General features: G+C 34.0%; 1 long non-coding RNA gene across 1 annotated transcript; it reads left to right on the plus strand.

The window, feature by feature from the left end:
* The first annotated feature begins 409 nt into the window (after positions 1-409).
* On the plus strand, positions 410-7,295 carry LOC145052372 (uncharacterized). The gene is made up of 5 exons (XR_013684053.1): positions 410-639; positions 1,501-1,647; positions 2,136-3,383; positions 3,514-3,632; positions 6,252-7,295. It is a non-coding gene; the product is annotated as an uncharacterized LOC145052372 (long non-coding RNA).
* The last annotated feature ends 2,722 nt before the right edge of the window (positions 7,296-10,017 follow it).

The following is a 10,017-nucleotide window of genomic DNA, read 5'->3' on the forward strand; positions in this document are numbered from 1 at the left end:
CCTCTTTCTCCTTCTCTTTCTTTATATGTGGCTTCCTTTATTTTATGTGTTTACTACCAACTTTTCCTTTTTAAGGGAATGTTTAACTTAGCTTTTAAGAGGGAAAAGTCATTTTAAAAAAAAAAAAAAAAGTAACTCGTAATCTTTTTATCAAATATCTTTTAGTTTTTTTATTTTTTCTTAAAAATTAAAAAAGAGTTCTCAAATATAAAACAAACACCCCTAAGACTTTGTCCTAATCTTATGAGATAAAATGTCATATTAGCCCAACAAACTTGTTAGCTTGTTTTAAAAGGCCACTCATTTTTTATTTATTTATTTATTTTTTTTTTGTATATCAAGGAAATAAAGTTATATTTACTGTTTTAACATGTCCTTGGACCTGATACCGGTTAAAAGGTAACATGGGTGCTACATGGAATTTTGGTCAAAGTTAAACACCACCAACCTTCCACTATCACCATCCTCAACCTGAGACCACCACCATCTTCAACCTCCCAAAAATCCAAGCCCTAAATCGATAGATCGGCGATGAGAACCCAAAACCAAGCCCTAAATTGGTAGATCGGTGTCGAAGATTCATATCTTTGTGGGTTCTGGAAAAAAGATTCAGGTCCTTGCGCTTGCTAAATAATTCACGTACGTGTCGATTCTTGCTTTTGGGTTGTGAAATTGGTTCTTCTATTGCATTTCATTTGTTCTTCTAGATTTCGGGATTTTTGGTTTTTTTTTTTCTGTAATTATTGGATTTGTGTTGAGCTCTTTCTCCCTTGACATACAATCGGTGTAAATATCTCTATCCTGATCTAGTTTCTGGTGTCACCGTCGGTATCATGCTTGTCCTATGAATACGTATCAGATATTCCAGTTAGGTAGAATCCAAAAATCATACAGCTTGATGAATATATCTGGTTCACAATTCGATTTTAGTTTTTATTTGGTTTTAAATTTTGGGTTCAAAATTTTGTTTTAGCTTCTAGGTTCAAGATGAACGTAGCTGTCTTAAAGTCACGAAGAAGAGAGTATAATTTCTTTTGGGTTCAGTTTTTTAGTTTTTCGTTCAAATTGTTCACCTTCTGTTGTTAGTTTTTGGTTTATCTGTCTCTGCTCCATGAGTGAAACAATTTTGTTGATTTGGTTTGAAATGAAATGCAAAATTAATTAATTAAACGATTATTTTACTTCATTTTGAAATGGGAAATTTTTGTGTTACTATACATGATGATTTTGCTGAATAATATTAACAAGATAGATTTCCTTTTTTTGCTTTCATAATATGGAACTTTTGTGGCAAGACATAAGTTGCAGTGCTTCTAGATGTTACTAACTTACTATAAATAAATAATTTATATAAATATAATGTTATTCTAACTACAAAAGAAAATGATGATGTGATTATCGATTTAATCCCATCCGTCCAAATCCTCGCCTAATCTGTCGCATACGGGCGGGTTGGAAGAATACTCTCTAGTTTTAACCATGGTTAGTTCCAACGTGCAGATCAACCACGGTCTAACAATCACGTGCTCCTTCCACGCTACTTGCATTTTGTATGCTCAAAGTCAGAGAATAAACCCTAAAAGGTTATGCTTATCAGAGCTGATTATCGTCGATCGTGCGATCATTTTCTCATCGGCAGAATCAAAGGTTCGATAAATCTGAGCTTACAAGAATTGTTTCATATAATTTAATGATTTTGTAAGAACATCTAAACCCTAAACTGCTAATTAGCTCTTGAGGATGTGTATCTAGTTATTTTGATTTGTTTATTGCAAATATTCGTCTCAATCGGCATTTTTCCCGGAAAATGCAGTAAAATTTGGTGGCGAAAACTTTATGTTTTTGTTTTTGTTGCTTGTTGGTTCTGTAATGGAAGCGATAATAAATATTTGTCTTGTTTAACAAGTTTCCATTGAATTAAGTGAAAAACTGAATAAGAACCCTTTAGTCAAACTCTTCTATTTTGTTTTCTCTTGCGCAAAATTTGATTGATTACGGCTCACTGTTGACTGTTGAGTATACTCTTCTTACGCTAGGTGTTTAATGATTTCAGCTAGTTTGAGTATATCATTTAATACAAATTTTGTTCTCGTTGAAAAAAAGGGAAGTAACTCTAGTTTCAAAACATTGTGCAGTATAATTAGCAGATATGGTGAAGGATTCGATGGACAAGACAGATCATGAAGCAAGCATTTCAAAAAATCCGAAAATGAAAAAGGTAGAAATAACCCGACCTATTCCACCAGCCCCCGCCTTAGCTCTAGCGACATCAAACAATACTAGAAGAACTATACCTGCTCCATCATCTGCAGCCTCAGCCCTAGAAACATCAAGTACTCTGAGAAGCACTAACCCTGCATCATCAACATCAAGCATACCCACCAGACCTCCTGCAACGTCAAAGGGTACTAAAAGCAAAAAAGCACCAACCGGACCTCCTGTATTGTCGAAGGATACAAAAACCAAAGAACCAGAAGGACTTTTTGCATGCGTTACTCTCCATCAAGATAGAAAGCATGAATAATGATGTAATTGATGCTCTCCAATGACTTCTATATGTCCAAAGTTATAGACACATTCGAAGATAATCAATTCAAAATGAATGACTTTTTCCCGCATTTGGATAAATGGTGGAATATCTATTGTTGCAATATTCTGCAGTTTCGAAGGCACCAATAAGTCATGCTTACTCCGGAGATGACGAGCCAAATGAACTAATTAAACAACAAGAAACAAACATGTCAAATTCACAACCGAATTAAAATTCAATCTAAAAGATTCAAAGACATATACCTGTAGTTGTAGTTGTCCCTGGTTCGCAGATTTGACAATTGTCATAGGTATTTCATAGAGTATTTCGATGGGAAACATGAGTGCAAAGCCTGTTGTTAAATCTACAAACCAGGGACAACTACAACTACAAGTATATGTCTTTGAATCTTTTAGATTGAATTTTAATTCAGTTATGAATTTGACATGTTTGTTTCTTGTTGTTTACTTAGTTCATTTGGCTCGTCATCTCTAAAGTAAGCATGACCTATTGGTGCCTTCAGAACTGCAGAATGTTGCAACAATAGATATTCCAACATTTTTCCAAATGCGGGAAAAAGTAAAATTCATTTTGAATGGATTATCTTCAAAGGTGTTTATAACTTTAGACATATGGAAATCATTGGAAAGTATCAATTACATCAGCATTCATGCTTTCTTTGTAGATGAAGAGTGATGCATGAAAAAAGTCCTTCTGGAGGTGTCACCCGTGTTCAACACTGCCAACAATGGTGAAGCCATCTTCAAGATTGTAATGGATGTTTTTGAAGGATATAATCTGAAGGACAAGATAATCGCATGCACTTACAAGATAAAAATCTGAGATGGTCAATGTGAGTTATCCAATAACTTTTCCCTTCCCTGTTTCTTTCCCTAAAGCAAGGATATATTTAGTTAACTTAGATAACTTGGAGTAAGAAATAAGAGAAGCCACCCACCATTCACACTGATCTTTGTCAACAGGAAGCCGATCAAGGGTTCTGATGTATGCTCGTAGCTCTTCTTCAAAATCTAATTCAGCCTCTAGAGGCTTGACAAGAAAGGACCTCTGCTGGTTGTGTTTGGGAGGTGGCTTTTGATAGGTAACTTTTGTTAAAATATTCTACCGATTCCATAATATACTCTTCTCTCTCTTTCGAGTAGAATATAAGCCAATTCTCACTTCCTCTGATTCAGGGGTCTAGCTAGAACAGTGCAGATAAAATATTGTGTACAATTCTTTACTTATATCTCTTAAATCCTTCTCCATACCACATGCTCTTGCCTTTAACCAATCCGGGCAGTTTTTGTTTACTTTAAGCCTTTTCCTTAAAGAATCCATCATCGAAACCGTAATCTCTTCAATAGACATCTTCTGATTATATATTTCTTTTGTTGTTCCGTAGACAATCTCAAGATAACCCATCAAGAGCTTTATGGTGTTTGTTTCATTTTGGTTCAATGTCATATGATTCAGCTCCTGTCCAGCTTTTCCAATTAAAGGGTTCACATATTCAATTTTTTGCAATTATATAAAAACCTAGTTAAAAAACTAAGATAAAAAAATTAACAAAATTATTGCTTGTATATATATACCTCACTAAAAATTTTACGCATCAAATACTTCTGCATCCATTGTGTGGAAAAATCGACAACATTTTCCTCACCCAAAGAAGAATGTAATAGGTTCTTAAAATCGCCACTAGTATGCTCTGTAGAAGACAACAATAACCACGTATCCTGGACTTTTTGTACAAGTAAATAGTTTTCCTTCAGAAAATTCGTAATGCAGTTGAGCAGAGATGTTCCTCCACAACGCATGTTTGTTTCTTGTTTTAGATTGAATTTTAATTCAGTTATGAACTTGATATGTTTGTTTCTTGTTGTTTACTTGGTTCATTTGGCTCGTCATCTACGGAGTAAGCATGGCTTATTGGTGCCTTACGAATTGCAGAATGTTGCAACATATCTAAATGTGGGAAAAAGTCATTCATTTTGAATGGATTATCTTCAAATGTGTCTATAACTTTGGACATATGGAAGTCATTGGAGAGCATCAATTACATCAGCATTCATGATTTCTTTGTGGAGGGAGAGTGACACATGAAAAAAGTCCTTCTAGAGGTGTCAACCGTGTTCAACACTGCCACAATGGTGAAGCCATCTTCAAGATTTTAATGGATGTTCTTGAAGGATATGAAGGACAAGATAATCGCATTCACTTACAAGATAAGAACTGGAGATGGTCAATGTGAGTTATCCAATAAGTTTTGCCTTCCCTGCTTTTCTTTCCCTAAAGCAAGGATAACCTTAGCTAACTTAGATAACCTGGGTAAGAAATAAGAGAAGCCGCCCACCATTCACACGGATCTTTGTCAACAGGAAGCCGATCAAGGGTTGTGATGTATGCTCGTAGCTCTTCTTCAAAATCTAATTGCCTCTGGAGGCTTGACAAGAAAGAACCTCTGCTGGTTGTGTTTGGGAGGTGTCTTTGATACGTAACTTTTGTTGAAATATTCTACCGATTCCTTTATGTATTCTTCTCTCTCTTTCGACTGGAATATAATCCAACTCCCACTTCCTCTGATTCGGGGGTCTAGTTAGAACAGTGCAGATAAAATAAAATGTTGTGTAAATTTTTTTATTTATATCTCTTAAATCCTTCTCTATACCACATTGTCACGGGATGACTCTTTTAGACTAGTCAATACCGTGTGCCACTTAGTGCTTCTTCGACTAAGTCAGACTTGGAACGCTTCCTTACGATGTACTAACAACTAGGATAGCAAGAAATGCGATAAGGAATGCTACGAAGTAAGGAATAAAGCTTATATATAAGACTCGACTACTTTACAAGGCAACTTTCCAATGATTCCTACAAATGAGACATCATTCCTATTTATAGGCACCTTACACCTCCTCAAATGGAAGTTTCTAGGTCCCGATCTTTCTTGACTAATCTAGATTTTTCTTATTATTTACATGACCTTTACATGACTCTAGAAAATGGTATACTTGTCTACGATGCTCTAGAAGGTTCTAGGTTGTTCCGACATTATCCAGATTGCTCTTGTATGATCTAGCGTATTCTAGATCATTCCAAAGTCTTCCAGGTCGTTCTAGCTTCGTCTAGCGTCATCTTGATTATTCCGGATCGTTCTCCTTTGTTCCACGGACATCTACAATATTCTAGCATCTTCCAGGGTCTCGTAGAGCATTCATGATCTCTCCGGAGACTTCTCGAATATACTTGATCGTTCCGGAGTTCTCTAGACGATCGTGGAATTTTCCAGAAACTTGATCCGTGACACCACATGCCCTTGCCTTTAACCAATCCGGATAGCTTTTGTTTACTTTAAGCCCTTTCTTTAAAGAATCTATCATTAAAATCGTAATCCCTATCGCCACTTACCGTTCTATTTCATGCGTTGTGGAGGAACATCTCTGCTCAACCGCATTACGAATTTTCTGAAGGAAAACTATTTACTTGTACAAAAAGTTTAGGATATGTGGTTGTTGTTGTCTTCTACAGAACACACTAGTGGCGATTTTAAGAACCTATTACATTCTTCTTTGGATGAGGAAAATGTTGTCGATTTTTCCACACAATGGATGCAGAAGTATTTGATGCGTAAGATTTTTAGTGAGGTATATATATACACGCAATAATTTTGTTAATTTTTTTGTTTTAGTTTTTTAACTGGGTTTTTATATAATTGCAGAAAATTGAATAGGTGAACGCTTTAATTGGAAAAGCTGGACAGGAGCTGAATCATATGATATTGAACCAAAATGAAACAAACATCATAAAGCTCTTGGTGGGTTATCTTGAGATTGTCTACGGAACAACAAAAGAAATATGTGATCAGAAGATGTCTACTGCAGAGATTACGGCTTCGATGATGGATTCTTTAAGGAAATGGCTTAAACTAAACAAAAACTGTCCGGATTGGTTAAAGGCAAGGGCATGTTGTATGGAGAAAGATTTAAGAGATATAAGTAAAGAATTGTACACAATATTTTGTTTTATCTGCACTGTTCTAGCTAGACCCCCGAATCAAAGGAAGTGGGAGTTGGCTTATATTCTACTTGAAAGAGAGAGAATAGTACATTATGGAATCGGTAGAATATTTCAACAAAAGTTACCCATCAAAGCCACCTCCCAAACACAACCAACAGAGGTCCTTTCTTGTCAAACCTCCAAAGGTTGAATTAGATTCTGAAGAAGAGCTAGGAGCATACATCACAACCCTTGATCGGCTTCCTGTTGACAAAGATCAGTGTGAATGGTGGACGGCTTCTCTTATTTCATATCCCAAGTTATCTAAGTTAGGTAAGGATATCCTTGCTTTAGGGAAGGCAAAACTTGCATTGCCATCTTCAATTGTCACGATGTATGTTTGTGTCAATTCATGGGAGTCTATGGAGTTGAAGGTGGAAGATAAAAAAAACTTTTGTAGCATCTGAAAAGGGGGCGAGTAAACAGAAGAAGGTTTCTAGAAAAAAGACTGCAGGCACTGGCACACGTGGTGGTGGTGGGGAGACAAGCGCGGGGGCAAAGTAAATACAGGTATGATTGCAGTTTTAGTACCAAACTCTTTTTTTATTAGTTAAAAACTTTCTGAATGTTTGTGATGAATTGTGATGAACCATGTTTATGTTTCTTATACATCTGAAGATTTGGTTATTTGATTTATTTGTGTTTTGTGGTGTGATTGCAAATATGGTTCATGTGGTTTGTTATTTTCTTTGAGGTAAGGTCTAAACCTACCTATTTAAAATTGTAGATATAGCCCAGTTTAATTGTGGATTTATTCCCTATTAAAATTAAAAAGACTAGATTGGGGGGTGATCGGCGATCCCACCGGAAGCTTTGACGCCATCATTGGGGTTTTGTAGTTTTTTTGGATATTTCCCATGTTAATAGATAATATAAATTTAGAGTGTTATTTTTAAGTATCTCGTTAAATCTCAAGTATCCCTACGTTTATAATGAACAAAAATAAAGAATGTGAAGTGAATGATAAGATTGTTGGTGCTAATTCAAAATAGAGTGTGTTTTTACATGTGTTTTTACATGTGTTTTGACATACGGCTGGAATTCGGATCGGATAGTTAAATATCACTTTAATGTTATCTGTTTGCATCATTGGTGTCCGGTTTTACATTTACGATAAATATTTTGTAACAACTATATGATAGAATTATGATGTAAAGTCATAATAAACGTGAAGGTTCTTATGGAAGCGTTTTGTATCTTTATTCTTTTCTTTATGATTCTGGAACTTTTCTTCACGAATGAATTCTAACTTGATTAATAAAATAAAATCTATGAAATCCTTTTTTCCAAGACACTCTCATCCTTTATGTTCTCAACTAAGTTTAGACTATGGTTATAAAAATAAATAATTTTTTATAGTAAAAAACTCATAATTATTAATCTATTATTTTCAATAAATTATTAATTAAGAGATTTATGTTTTTTTTTTATTTATGTGAAATTATAATCGTTGATTCAACTAAATATATGAAATTTGTTTTTAAAATATATATGAAACAATTTTTATTTGTGAATTAATGAAAAAAATAATAATATTGTATAATGAAATCTTAAATTTGTTATAAAAATAAAACAACCACAATAAATAAAGTAAATTAAAATTGATATACCGCAAATCAAAAAGTTAACTCGTTAAAATAAACATATATAAAAAAATATAATAAATTTCAAATGAAAATTAACAATAGAGTTTTATTCAATATTTTTTTCAATCACCTATTATGGTCAACAACTCAAAAGTAGGTTGTCATTAAATTCTCTGGTGCACCACTTCGTTTGAGTGCACCACAGGTAAAAGCAAGGTCATACTCTTGAACTTAAATAGTGAAACACTAAATAAGAAATGAAATTAAATATCAAATGACCTAGCAATATATATATATATATATATATATATATATATATATATATATATATATATATATATATATATATATATATATATATATATGGAAGGGTTATATGGAAAATATATATTAGGGCAAAACATCCTTTTAGAATAGATTACATAAATGGTCCCTGTAATTTGGGGGTAATTTATATCTTTGGTTATATTTTAGGTTTAATTAGAAAAAACCGACATCTAAACACCAAAAGATGGCTCGTTCCCTTCTTTCTCAGTTCGTCAATCTCTCCACCACACTTCATTTATTTCACCCTCTCTTTGTCAATGAGAGCAACCCGATCCAGCGACGTTAAACCCTAGCCGCCTATCATTGTCGTTCTGACCACAAATTCTAATAAGAATCAATCAGTAAAGATCTGATACACAACCACACTTCTCCTCTCATCTCTGCGATGCCTCAATGCTCGTCTCCAACGAATTTGTGTGTTCATCAAACTTGCGAAAGCTTATTCGTTGTAACCTCCACAATGGATCGGTTATGCCTTTGTAGAAGCAACTATGCAGATTTTTGTCGGCGCTGCCCTCCCCTGTCCTAAAGTCGTACACACAATGGTTTATCAATGAGATTTTGGTTACCAATCGATCTCATTGACAAACAGACTTCTCTTTATCAGATCGATGTTAAATACTTTTTAAAAGAAAACCTAGAAAAGTTTCTGATGGTACCATTTATTGAAAGCCTGGATTGTAGGAGATACAACAACGGGGAAATAGAGAATCGAGGGCCAGAGAGAGACAACAGTGGCAGCGACAACATTGTCGGATCTGCTCCAGCGACTGTGATTTTTGATCCTTTGTATACATATTTTGATTTCTGATTTCTGCTCCTCCTTAACTGATTCCACACTTTATGTTATGAACTTTTCCTTCTTATCCTTTATTAATTTTATGCATTTGATGTTGGTGATGTTCAAAATTGAAACTTAGGATCAATTTTTGAAAATCTAATGTATATTTGTGTTCTTTTAGAAATCGGGTATTCACAGTGAAGATGAAATGGTTTTTAGCTTTGCATTTGGATGTTGTATATGGTAAAAGGTGGTGGTGGGACCCAAACTTTTCCCTTAGTAAATTTTGATTTTATCAATTTCGTTAAACAAATAGAATTTTTTTTTCTAGGTTTCTTCTTCATGGATGAGGATGATGAACTAGAAAGGGAAAATGAAACGGGAGGGAAAATGATGGGTTGGTTGCAGATCTAAACAAATATAGTTGGACTAAACATATAATTTTAAGAAAAGTACATGGACTAAATTTGTAAATTTAACCCAATCATAAAAATGGGTTTCGTAATTTCAATAACTTCTACAGTTGGACAAGTGTCAATTGATTATTGGCTCCTAACTTGATGCCCTAAATATTTATTTTCCATAGAACCTAATCCTATATATATATATATATATATATATATATATATATATATATATATATATATATATATATATATGCACAGTCGAAAATAAAACAAATTTGGACGTTTTCCTAAGACTAATTTCGTTAACCCATAATGTGCTCAACTTAA

The sequence above is a fragment of the Lactuca serriola genome, chromosome 5, assembly GCF_051521515.1.
Source record: "Lactuca serriola cultivar US96UC23 chromosome 5, Lser_US96UC23_V15, whole genome shotgun sequence".
NCBI classification, from domain to species: domain Eukaryota; kingdom Viridiplantae; phylum Streptophyta; class Magnoliopsida; order Asterales; family Asteraceae; genus Lactuca; species Lactuca serriola.